Raw genomic sequence first — 14406 nt, forward strand, 5'->3', positions numbered from 1 at the left:
ACAGGTCCTCTCTCACTCTCACTCACTCACCGCCCAACAACTAGCATATGAATGTTCCCTGAGAATACAGGGGATTTTGGGAAAACATAACAAGCCCTTTACAGATGGGGAAATAGTAAAGGGTTGCATGGAGTCTGCTATTGTCTTTAATCTCAGTTCAGCAGAAAAAAGCACTTTAGTTTCCCCTTTAAGTTGTTAATGTTGAAATAAATTTATGTTCTGTGCAGAATAAGAGATGAAGGCATTTTGCACTATTTCCTTCATCATATTTTTGTCAGACATTGTTACTGGTTTAATTAAATTATTTTGTACCAAAGCAACATAAAGGACAGAACAGAACAGCATTAAAATGAGATCCAATTTGTGAAGGATGTACATTTATGTCTGTTTATACATAAATGTTATCTACACATAAAGCATCAGTGCCTGTTTTGGGTGTCCGGACCTTAGCTGGTGAGGAGTGTTCATTTACCGGACCTTAAGCAATTTTAGTTGAAGACCCCTGCCCTATACCGTCAGACTTCTTCTGCCATCCACCATGCGCCGGATAAATTCTTTCTTCCATGTTTCCCTAATAAAACCTTTGGTCTCATGCCCACTGAAGTCAACCCACCTGCCCAGCTCCTCCTCACTGACTTATAGACAGAAATGAAGCCTTCACCGTGCACAAGCTGTTAAAAGCCAACGACGAGGCAGAGGCCTCTAATAGATTGGGAGGATTAAAGCCCAGAAGAAATAAGCTGGCTCCCCTTTAGATTCATTTTCAGCCCAGCCCTTACTGACAATTTTCACCGGAGTCACTCCAATGCAACCAGCCAGAATGCCAGGTGACGTCCGTAGGATACTGTCATAAGCCAGCAAGACTCACTGAGCTCTTCACAGGCTTAAATCCATTCCGGAATTTCACCCCCTACACGCTCCGCTCTCAATTACGTCACACCTTTACCTGATCAGGTAATCACTTTCTAAGCACGCCAAGGATGTCATTCAGCCACAGTGTCTTGCTTGTGTGCTTCCCTTGATAATTCATCCTATGTAATTTGGCCCATTGCCAAACCTGGGCTGCTTTTTTCTCTTCCATGTCACCTGCGATGTTATCATTCCACATGCGCTTCCATCTGACAATAACATTACATCATTAAACCGTGAAGAAGTTGCAGTTTTAATGATGTACAGAACACAGTGCCTCAGGAAATTCGATCTGTCTGTTTACATGACAGTCACATTAGCACATATTTGATTTATATCTGATTTATTTCCACATATGAAGGAGGCCTGAAACTGATCTCGAAATATCGGAATGCATGCATTTTTTTCCTGTTTACATGGACATAGAACATATCCGTTGTGTCACATATGAGCAAAAAATCGGGATTGGGTCACATTTAACTGACAGTTAGTTGTTTTCCCAAGCCATGTTATGATCTGGCCTGGCATGTCGAAGCAAGGAGCGTAGACCAGGTGGAAACATGCAGACTCCCGCAGAATCACCCGGAGAGAGATCTGGAAAGCCGAGCCATTTCGGATCATGTTTCTGGTCCAATCCGTCTATGACGTTCTTCCAAACCCAGCCAACCTGCACACCTGGGGCCTGGTAGTCACTCCCGAGTGCAAGCTGTGCCAGAATGAGGCACCCTAGAGCACATTTTGAGCAGTTGCTCAAATCGGGCGGTACCGCTGGCGCCACGACCAGGTGCAAAAGCCTTTGCATTTGTACAGCGATTCAGCACAGCAAGACTCAGACAGCGCCCCAACAAACAATCACCCTTATCAGAGCAGGACAGAAGATACAACACTGTCGGTCTAGCCTTACAGGGGGCTCCTCTCTACCGCCCGCGATTGGCAGCTTCAAGTTGACATAGGTAGACAGCTCAAGTTCTCAGGCAACATCAGAGCCACTTCCCTCCGCCCAGATGTGGTATTAACATCAGAGCTTACCAAGCAATTAGTCAGCCTTTTTTTTATTTACAGTGTGTGTGTAATGTTTAATGAGATAAATATGGATAAGGGCAATCTGGATAAGGGCATTTGCCAAATGGCATAAATGTAAATGTGAATTTGTGAGTGTTGTACACTTTGAAGCCTCATCAAGCACATTGGTGTAGTGCAAAAAAAAAAAAAAAAAAAAAGCCACCTCCAAAAGTTTAGTAACAAGTTGAACAGCTATTTTCAGTTTATTCGCCAAACAAATTATTTTACCTTTGGTCAAAATCTTAACTTCTAATTTTTAAATCTCAACTTCTAATTCGGATATGTAAGTCAGCTCAAGTAGTATTGGTTATGGACTCTATTAATTATATTTCTCCAGTGTTGACTTAGCAACAATTAAAACACACAAACATTACTTAAAAAAACATTTATTCTTCCAAAAGTAGTCAAAGTTAAAACAGTGATCTGCATAGAACAAGTATCTTACTGATTCTTTTATTTTACAATATCATAACTATTTTTAAATACTAGCCAAAAAGAACATTTTATATTTTGCTCAAAAGTCAATAAAATATCTAAACAGTATTGTACTTATTTTTTATATTACAATATCATGATCATTTTTAAAAACGAGCAAAGATAAAACAGCCACCCCCCCCCCCCATATGTCAGACACAAAAAAAGAGTGTAGAATTGGACAAAAAAAGTCCAATAGAAATTGTTTGGATGGCTTCATAGTATATCAGGCCCTTTTGGAATTCAATGTTCAGAGAACAGACTTGACCAACCATCACTTCTAAAGCTGCTGCATATCCAGGCCATCAAGGGCTACAGTCCCTTCCATCATCATAGCAACTTCATCAGCTTATGCACGCTCCTCCAGTAGCTCCAACAGGCCATCTGTCACTCATATCTAGTTATAATTTAAATAAAAGAGATTAATAAGACTATAAACCACCAGAGAGTGTAAAACATTTTTTTTGGAATTCTAATGATGTGTTAAAGCTATGTATTCCTTCATATTCAAAGGGGTTTAATATTTTCTTGGGGATTTCCCTTGTCATTATCAGGAGTAACTGTGTGGAGTGATGTTTTAAATTAACCGGGTATCTAATCAATTCGCTTTTCATACAGATATGTTAATCAATATAACACTCATAGATGAGCATAAGCGGCTCTGAAGCCAAACTAACACAAACATTTTTATATCCTCTGACTTACCAAGTACTCAAGTGTTGCTACTCCTTAACTGTTAGTTAGCTGTTTTTCCCCCTCAAATTTTTGCTCGTGCGGAAAGGGTGTTTTATAAAATCATGTGATTGCATCTCCAGGGAAGGTAATTGCTGGCTTAACTTATTTTTTTTTTGTTTATTCAGTCTGTTTCTCCCAAATTTTAAAGAACACAATGTTACCTGTTGTCTCAGCAAATACCTGTAAGAAGTTATATATAATATATTAATTTATCTAAGTTTTCAGGGTATAGAGGCTTATAGACTTAGCTGGTGAAGTAAGTTCCCTCCATCCACCACCACAAAAAATGTCTGACATGGGATCTCTCCCTTGTGCTGAAATCCCTTAAGGTCCCTGGAGTGCTTTGGGGGAGAAAATGTCAACAGAACCCTATTTTAATACACCACTAAAAAAAGGTTCAGAGCTACAAGTTTAATGATGAGCTCACCTCGCATGCTGCGGGGTGACCTGTGAATTCTGCCTCATGTTACATTTCCCAATTCTGTAAACCAAACGTGCTCCATGAAGATTAATCTATGTATACCCAGGATGTTCTTTACAGTACTACTTAGACATCTAGAATCCATTGTAATTCAAACACAATTACCAACCTTGCAAGAATGAAATGAGAAAGTTGCAGGTAAAGATGATTGTATTGCAGTGGTATTTATTGAAAAAAAACATGACTTATTTGGGACATGATGACTTGTTTAGTTTGTCAAAAGTTTTTAGCAAATCAAATTCAAATTCAAATTTTATTTGTTACATACACAGTCATACACAGTACGATATGCAGTGAAATGCTTGTATGACCGCCGGTAACCTTAAAAAGAAAATAAAAACTATATATAAGGAAAGTGTCATGTGCAATGGTTTCAGATATGTAAATATGTATTGCATGAATGTGTCCATGATTGTCCAGTCATTGTCAATGTTTAAAAGATATTACTCCTGTGTGGTGGTGTGATTGAAAGACCTTATCGCCTGCGGGAAGAAGCTCCTCCTCAGTCTCTCCGTGTTGGCCTTCAGGGAGCGGAATCGCTTCCCAGACCGCAAAAGAGAGAAGAGTCCATTGTTGGGGTGGCTGAGGTCCTTCACGATCTTCCTGGCCTTGGTCCGGCACCGCTTGCTGTAGATTAAGTGCAGGTCAGGGAGCTCGGTGCGGATGATCGTACCACCCTCTGCATGTGCGCACACTGGAATATATCTAAGATATCCAGATTCAAGAACTTCTCCTAAATGTGTGGTGAATTGAAAGAGAATTGTTATGCTCAGAGATAAATGAAAAGTAAATAATCCTCAAACTAACCTTTACTGATGCATTTTGCTGGCATATAATTACTGAGTATCATTTTCAGCTACTTTTTAAGTTGAGACACTCCCATGGCCTTTAATTGATTTCAAAGAAATGTGACTATTTTTAGAACTAAATGCATTTTACTTCAAGCTTTTTAATTTTAACTGTGTAAGTGGCTAATAAAATTCTAGTATTTATTTATTTTTATTTATACAATCAACAAATTTGTAACATGCTTTCCACTACAGACATTTTTACAAAAAAAGAAAGCACTCCCTATTATGAAAGGTTTCTTTGCTTGTTTGGCATGTTATGTTATAATGCGGATATCAAGTCAAATTTCACTTCATCTGCATCATTGTGGGTGGCAACCGTTTTCATGAAGGCGTGTAGCAGGTAGGGAAGTTAGGGAAGGTTACAGCTATTATGTGCATTATATGTCTACAACAAGAAAGAAACAACTCATATGTTCAGTGATACAGATGAATACCTGAAACCAGAGGCAGAACTAAATACACTGACCTAAAGGATTATTAGGAACACCTATTCAACACCTATTCAATTTCTCATCCAAACTGAATGTCAGAATGGGAAAGAGCAATTTCGAGTGTGGCATGGTTGTTGGTGCCAAACGGGCCGGTCTGAGTATTTCACAATCTGCTCAGTTACTGGGGTTTTCACGCACAACCATTTCTAGGGTTTACAAAGAATGGTGTGAAAAGAGAAAAACATCCAGTATGCGGCAGTCCTGTAGGCAAAAATGCCTTGTTGATGCTAGAGGTCAGAGGAGAATGGGCTGACTGATTCAAGCTAATAGAAGAGAAACTTTGACTGAAATAACCACTCCTTACAACCGAGGTATGCAGCAAAGCATTTGTGAAGCCACAACACGCACAACCTTGAAGCGGATGGGCTACAACAGCAGAAGACTCCACCGGGTACCACTCATCTCCACTACAAATAGGAAAAAGAGGCTACAATTTGCACGAGCTCACCAAAATTGGACAGTTGAACACTGGAAAAATGTTTCCTGGTCTGATGAGTCTTGATTTCTGTTGGGACATTCAAATGGTAGAGACAGAATTTGGCGTAAACAGAATGAGAACATGGATCCATCATGCCTTGTTACCACTGTGCAGGCTGGTGGTGGTGGTGTAATGGTGTGGGGGATGTTTTCTTGGCACACTTTAGGCCTCTTTAGGCCCGCACGGGCTACCTGAGCATTGTTTCTGACCATGTCCATATCTTTATGACCACCATGTACCCATCCTCTGATGGCTACTTCCAGAAGGTTAATGCACCATGTCACAATGCTCAAATCATTTTAAATTGGTTTCTTGAACATGACAATGAGTTCACTGTACTAAAATGGCCCTCACAGTCACCAGATCTCAACCCAATAGAGCATCATTGGGATGTGGTGGAATGGGAGCTTCCCATGGATTTGCAGCCCACAAATCTCCATCAACTGCAAGATGCTATTCTATCAATATGGGCCAACATTTCTAAAGAATGCTTTCAGCACCTTGTTGAATCAATGCCACGTAGAATTAAGGCAGTTAGGCAAAAGCTGGTCAAACACCGTATTAGTATGGTGTTCCTAATAATCCTTTAGGTGAGTGTAGAAATGAATTATACCTAAAGTGTGCCAAAAAAAAAAAAAAAAAAACTTTCCTCATGCTATTACAACACCTGCACCAGCCGAGACTGTTGACACAAATCAGGATGGGTTTATGGATTCTGACAATTTCCAACCTTACCATCTGTGTGCCACAACAGAAAAAGAAATTCATTAAATGTCAGTCTCAACCCTAGTAGCAGCTTTCTGTTCATTACTGCTGTAAGTAACCCCTTGAGGGCGCCATGCACCCATGGACAGGTTTTATTTCATGTTTTGTGGTTGGACTTTATTTCTCAGGTTATACTGCACTATAATCACATGTCATTGTGTTTACATGAATCTAGTTTTGTTTGATTTAAAGGTGTATATATAGCCTTGGTCTCACATTCTGTCAAGATTGTGTAATGCAGGCATGGTGTAAAGTGCAGCCATTTGAGACTGTAATGAAAGAAACAAACAACCATAAACTAAACAGCAAAAAACAAAAACTGTAATATGATAACATAGCAGAAAAAAACAGAACAGTTATGGATGCAAAACCAAGACAAAACTTTATTTTGTTCTCTTGTGATTAACTGCATGCCTGCAAATGTTCTTTTTTTCTCTTTTAAGCATAATTAGTTTTTAATATACTGTATGTTTTATTATACCTCTATTTTATGCTCCCCTGTTCCTTTTCCAGGAGGCTCACTCACACAGCTAGGTGGTAAGTTCATATTTTAGACAATACGACAGCTGTTTGATTGTTTGAGCATTAAAAAATTTACTGTTTGCAATAATATGATGTTCAAGTTAACCCAAATTTTAACTCAGCCTTAAACCTAAAATGAAAGAATCAGTATGTAAAAAGTACAGTGCGGATATGTACACAACCGATTTTTACATATTTAGTAAACTTTTACAGGGCTTATATAATGCCAATCTTAGTGTTTTAACTATGCATCAATGCTAATCAGCAAATTAAATGAACAGTGCATACCTGTAATAATTATAATACAGAACAGGCACTGAGTCAAGATTGTGTTGGTCTGTGAGCACCTTAAAATCTAATGTGTGCTAGTGTGACAGATAGAATGTGGCAGTAATACATTTTGATGCATGTTAATGTTTTTTTAAATTGATCACAGAGATTGCAGTGTCCTGGTTTCAATGTGTGTAATTTTTAATCATTTACACATGCATACAGTTACTGATCATTGTTTTAAACGTGGTTGTTAATCACTGATAATTAAAAACAAAGGGTATAATACAGATAGGTAATGTGCATTATCCCCTGGGTGGGTTTTTCATGCATTGATTTATTGGTAATGTCTTTTACTTTGGAGCTCCAGTAGGGGGAGCCCGCGCTACTTTCCTTCATTAAATCTAAACAAGTGACGGTGAGAGCAGCGTGCTAGTCATTTTTCTATCTTTCTCCCTCACTGTTTGTGCTTATTAAAGTAATTATGCTCCAGAAAACATTACAAAACTGTGACATACTGTTGGTAAACCTATCTTTATTGTTGAAGAAAATAGTAAGGATTTATACGCTTTCTATAATTTTATTAGTTTTATAAGTGTTTGTTTAATTGAGTTAGCTGCATGGAAGCACATGGTTCAGCAGTAGAACTCAACATGGAGACTAATGTTTGGTTGCCAGTAGTGTCTAACCTGATTGGTTTCATCTTTATGTTTTATGTTAAAAAAAAGATTTAAATGTTTGTTGTGGTGCAAACTGGAACTGTCATGTTGAAAGTAACTGATGAAAATGTGATTAATAATGAATATGTGTTTCGTTTGGTTTTGTGACTGTTTTAGATGTTACATTTAAATCCAAACATGTGATGGTGAGAGCAGCGTGCTAGTCATTTTTCCATCTTTCTCCCCTCTCTATCTGTGCTTATTTTAGGGTACACTAGCTGGATATTTAACATTTTAAATATTTAAAATTTAACAATTTTTACGACAAATATTCAGAGAAAAACATGATTTAATTGGATTTTTCCCAAATTCCCCCAAGTTATTTTCCCCTCACTATTTCTGTGGTACAGCATTTATTATTTATTTTTTGAAAACTTTACCCATACGAAATTCACAACAACCTTGTATGTGAATATTCATGACTATCTTTATGTTTTCATATTTTTCTGAAAATTCAAACTTGCAGTTTTTTTGGGGGGGGGCATGCAGGCACATTAATTTTTGTAATAAGCAGTAGGGGTACATTTTGCAGTGAATGTATGTATTTACATGTTTAAGAAATCATAGGTGTTATACAAATCTAAAGTAACTCAATGAGGATGCATGTTTCATGTTTGCAAATTAAACATGGGAAAGAATTGTCGCAAATAAGCCAATACAAAATGGGGTGGAGATTATATCAAAATAAAGCCTATAACCGTATTGCCAAATAATTATATATATAAATAAATATTGTAGCGTTTTTACACCGGAAAGGATGGTGGAGAGACGAGTGAGCTTATTTGCTACCCAATGCAATGGCTGGGAGTACTTTATTAAGCATACAGCATGTAAGGCATGAGCAGCACGTTCACTCAGGAGCCTACATCCAATTCAGCACTAGCTTGAACTGGAGCACATTTCACACGTCACACCCTACACGCACAAACAGGGCCGAAGCCACCAACCCAAACACCTTTCCCCATCATGGTGAACACACCGACATTCCCGCATGGCATGCTGGTCGTCAGCCGCCGCCCCGCCCACGCCACACTGCCCCCACCCGAGCTGTGACCGTCCCTGGTCACCATGACGAACTTGGTTTCGAAGGCGTGGAGGCGGTCGGCGCTGGCGGTGGGAACGCCGGCGTCCTTTGGCAGGTGAGGGATGAACGCGACCGTAGTCCTGAGGCGGTCCGGCCTCCACAGAGTTCAATGTTTCCCCGGCGTGCGGCTGGCAAGGCGCAAGACGGTCCCGGTGGAGCAAAACTCGTGCCCGCCCCGCCAACCGCACCCGGTAGATGACATCGGAGAGCCGAGATATTACCGTACAGGGGCCCACCCAGTGAGACACACGCCCGGCCGAGAGCCCCCTCCTTCTCCTTCCGGAGGAACACACCCACACCTGCTCGCCAGCAGCAAAATCTCGCCCCTGGCTGTGAGTGTCCACGCCCATTCGCTCCATAGGTGCCCCCACCCGAAAGTCTTGCAGCGGTGCCCGCGAGCGCTGGGTGGGGCCCTTCTGCCTGGCGATGAGCGGTTCACAGTTCTGTGAGACTGGCGGAGCGACTGCGGGTGACGCAGTAACGCGGCTGCACGCTGGCTCGGACGGCTGATCACCACATGAGGGCCTGGAGGACTGCACGGGGGGAACGTCCTGCGTCGAGGGTTCTACGTCGCGACGGCGCTCCACTTACTCGCAGTACCGGCCACGCGCTTTGTTGCCCGGCCGGCGAGGTAAAGCGCCGGTGTTAGCGCGCAGATTTCCCGCTCGGTCTGCTTTTGAAAGTTCCGCCCCCCGGGTGTGTGCTGCTAACCTGTCCGGCTGTGGTTTGGGTCTGAGCAACCTGGCTACCCCGAAGTTACCACGCAGAGTTCCGCTGGACAAGTTCAGCACCGCACCCCATCTATCCAAAATATCCAACCCCAAAACGCAATCCTCCTCGACATCCCCCACAACGAACCCGTGGGAATAAGTTCGGCCACCCACCTGGACTCGCGCTGTGCGACACGCCCGTACCTTGACGTAGCCCCCAGCAACAGTGCGGATGCTGAAGGCAGGATCAGGCCGTCGGCGAACACGCTTGCTTTGCCCCAGTACTCCAGAGCGCAGCAGCGAAACAGTGAAGCCGGTGTCCACGAGTGCCCGCAGTAAGACGCCGTCCAGCACACAGTCGATGTAGAGCCCAGCGCGGCTTACCACGCGTCCTCCCGGCGCTAGTCTAGCGGCTGCTGGTGTACGCTGTCCCGTGCCTCGGCGCGAAACGTCGGAGAGTTGCTCGTTGCCTAGCCGCGACGGGTAGCCCTGTCCCCAGCTAGGTTCACGAACAGAGCGCCACTGAGCTGCAGGCGGTCGCTCGGCTCTTCCGCCGTGATGTACCGCCGATATGGGCTCAGCGCGCTCGGCCTCGCGCAGCGGCAGGTCCCTTTGCCGGATAACGGCGCGCGGAACTGTATCTTGCTCTGGCGCTTGCGCTGCGCCAGCCTCCGCCCCGAAATCCAGCGCCGGGATTATCACCTCGCCGCACCGCGTTGGTTGCCGTGGTGTGCTCGCTTTAGCGCCGTCGGGAAAGCGCTTCTTCTGCGCGAGTAGTCGCTCCGCTACTCGGCGGCCCGCTTGGATTTTTAGAAGGTCCTGCTTTGTGCGCTCGAACCCGTTATTCTCCATCCCACTTCTGACACCAATGTAGTGTTTTTACACCGGAAAGGATGGTGGAGAGACGAGTGAGCTTATTTGCTACCCCATGCAATGGCTGGGAGTACTTTATTAAGCATACAGCATGTAAGGCATGAGCAGCACGTTCACTCAGGAGCCTACATCCAATTCAGCACTAGCTTGAACTGGAGCACATTTCACGCGTCACACCCTACACACACAAACAGGGCCGAAGCCACCAACCCAAACACCTTTCCCCATCATGGTGAGCACACCGACATTCCCGCAAGGCATGCTGGTCGTCAGCCGCCGCCCCGCCCACGCCACAATATTATTATTTGTGATACTTTAAATGTGACTTTTCTCTAAAACAAAAATGTTAATCAAAATGTTTTAGGTGAAGCAATGAAGGAATCTTGTCTTGCCCAGATTTTCCATAGTTTTTCTGTACTTACATTTAGTTTTATTAATATTCCTTAATTACAGTATATATAGTCATGGTGTTACTACTTGATTGTTACTATTTATTGTAAATGAAAAACCTGAGGAAATAAGAAATGTAAAGTTAAATATATTAAGTCTTAATATGTCTTATTTTTAGCACTGGTGCAGCATCTGTTACATTTGTACTGGGGGACAAACCTTAATATGCAGCAAAGAAGCCCGATTTATTATCATCCACCCAAACACTCTTAACAATAACATTGCACTAGTCCAGTTGTCCTCTGAAGTAAATTTTAATGCAAACGTGTTGCCAGTGTGCCTCGCAACAACCAACAGTTTTCTTCATGGTGGTACAAAGGTCTGGGTCACAGGATGGGGTAAAATGACTACTGATAGTGAGTGACACATAATTACACATTGTTTAATGCTTAATCCATTTTTCAACATATCAAGTTTTTCACAATAACGTAAGGAAAGAAATGAATCGTTCCTTTCTTAGGAACATTGTTTTCTGTGGAATAATCCAATTTTGTCTAAGAAGTAACGTAACAGTGAGGCAATTAAATCGCAAACACTTCTTAGTTAAATTACTCAAGTAATAACAAATCTGGAAAACACTTACCATCCAGCAAAAGGCTTTTACCAGTTCATTAGCTTGACCTGTATTTTTGTTACTGGTCAGACCATGCTAGATTTTTCAGCGGGTTTTATTATGTGAAAACATGTCAATAAAACATAATCATGTGTATTCACAGTGAATCTGCCGCCCTCTTAAACCCTGCAAGAGGTAGAGGTACCAATTGTCAATAATGTTGACTGTGCATCTGCATATGAAGCTAATAATGTAACAAACAATATGATACATGCTGGCGTCACTGCAGGAGGAAAAGGTGCATGCAATGTAAGAAATCTAAAAACATATGTTAATGTTAAAACTATTTACATTTGGAACACAATGCCATGTTGTGAAAGAGCAGACATGTGCCTAGCAGTCTTTTGTGCATGCAGGGTGATTCTGGAGGTCCACTGCTGATCAAGATTAATCAAACATGGATTCAGGCTGGGATTGTGAGCTTTGCCACTACTACTGGATGTTCTGTCCGTGGCATTCCCACTGTGTTCACCAAAGTGTCTCAGTATCAAGTCTGGATTGAGAGCAAAATTGACAGCAGTCAACCTGGATTTGTTAAGTTCTCAAGTGGCAATCATTGTTTCCCCAACCTATACTGTCTGCTCCTTTTTCCCCATTATCCCTTTCCTCCTCTTACTCTGTGTTCTTATTCAGTATTTTTCCCTGATTTTTGAAATTTCTTTTTACATTGTAAAACAATACTGTAGGCGTTCTTTGAACAGTTGATATTGTAATGTGTCTGCTACTTACACTCTGTAAAGCATTTATAATAGCTCCAATCTGAGGTGTTGTTTGTTAATTGGTGATTTTTAAGGCTGGTAACTCTAAATGAATTTCTTCTCTGCAGCAGAGGTAAGTTTTAATGTGGCTTTCCTGTGATGGTCTTCATGAGAGGCAGTTTCATCATGGTGCAAATACACTTGACAATACTGCTCTTGCAAGAACTGTTCCAGAACAGCTGAGTTTTTTGTCTTAAAATAACAGTTGATTGCTGTTATGTGTTTCATAGTTTTGAAATCTCCAGTATTGAGAATGTAAAAAAATTTAAACACTAAACAAACACATAGATTTAAAAGTTGTTTCCAAACTTTTCAGTGGTACTGTAGTTAGCTTGATACATAGTGGTAGATAGATAGGTTAAAATACTGTAACTTCTACAAAAAATGCATTTTTAAAAGAAAAGTTTAACTGCATACAGTATGAAACAAAATCTAGGATTGTCTTTAAAAAGCCTGATGTACAGTATACAACATAATCTCAACCTTTTTCATTAATTTAAATGAACCAAACAACCAAGCATAGTGTCTCTAGTTTGTGGCTGAATTTCTCTGTGCTAGTTGGGCATCGTTTTGCTGAGCAAAAAAAAATAAAAATTTAAATAAAATAATAATAAATAAAAAAATCGTACACAAACACAGTTTGAAGCAATACAGCTGACCAGGATGTTCTTTTGCCCAGCCTCTGATTGTTTGGTTTTGTGACCTACTGGCTGAGCAAGCAAGAGAGTTTGTTTTTGGATCAGAAATGAGGCACAATTATGATGCCATTTATTATTGCCATATAAATTTACCCAGCAGCTGGGTTACTGCATCAGGTACAAAATTTAAAACCTGCCACATTCATTTGGACATGGTACACTGACATATGAACAGTTAGACAGCATAAATGCTAAATGGCATTTATGGACTTTCACTAATTTTAGCAAATTATTTACCTCTGGCACACAAGGCTGGCACAAATGTTTAATTTAAAAACTAACATTTATTTAGAAGCTTTGAACTTTCACGTTTTAGGCAAACCTTGACATGGAGCAACCCTATTTCCTAGCAAAAGTCGACACATACTGAGCCACGGAAAATGTTTATGGCAAAAAAAAAAAAATGTTTTTTGTGTGTTACTGTCACTGCAGTTATCTCAGCATTAATGGAGTATGTTTATACGTCACCTAATGTCCATGATTTTGATGCTGTATGAACACCTTATTACTGTATATACTGTACTTAAAACTATGTGGGATGTTGTAATAACCTTCTGTTTCACATTAATGCTTCCTTTTTTCCCAACTCTTAATCTTACTATCAATAGCACTGGTTTCATGCACTAATATTTTCAGAACAAATTGCAGTAGAGAAACTATACAACAAGAGACATTGCATGCTTTGGGGTCAAAATGTCTTTGAGGAGAACTTAATTTCTGCCTCATGTGGCATTTTTCATTGAAAGAAAATCAGCCTTAAACTGAACCTTGTTACTGTAACATAAGAAATAAATGCTATGCTTCACTTTCACCTAAGCCTCCAGTTGTTCCCTTGTTTGTAAACCTTTTGTGCCGTAAATTAAGTTACATATTATACTTTATATGATCTAAAACATTACACATTACCAGTAAATTGCAATACCTTTCTGTTAGGAATAAGTATAATGTTGTACAGTAAAACTTAAACTAAAGTAGTGTTCAGTGGAAAAATGTAAAATAACCTGTTTAGCCTGATGATATCTACATCAAAATGTTGATATAGTAATAAGTTAAAAAATTTTTTTCCAAGAAATAGTTTCACATTGTCTATCTTTCACCAATGATAATGGCATATAAATTAGTTTCAAAAATTAAAAGTTAATGTAAAAGAAATATGAATACTTGTAGAGATAAATATATTTGTTATATCTTTAAGCCACCAATTCATTTTAATGTCAGTTGATTTATTAAGTGCTTTCTACAACATACAATTTCACAAAGAGGTTAACACAAATTTACACACCTAAGGAAGTTCTCGACGTCATGAAAGATCTAGTTCTGAACCAGTGTGTGAAGCCACTTCTCATGAGTGCATTTACAGTAGCCGGTAAGGCGGGTAGGGGAGGTTACAGATGTCATGTTTATTATAAAATCTGCAACAAGGAAGAAGCAACTCATATGGTTAGAGACCATGGTTAGAAACC

Source organism: Clarias gariepinus, chromosome 16 (genome assembly GCF_024256425.1).
Source record: "Clarias gariepinus isolate MV-2021 ecotype Netherlands chromosome 16, CGAR_prim_01v2, whole genome shotgun sequence".
NCBI lineage: Eukaryota > Metazoa > Chordata > Actinopteri > Siluriformes > Clariidae > Clarias > Clarias gariepinus.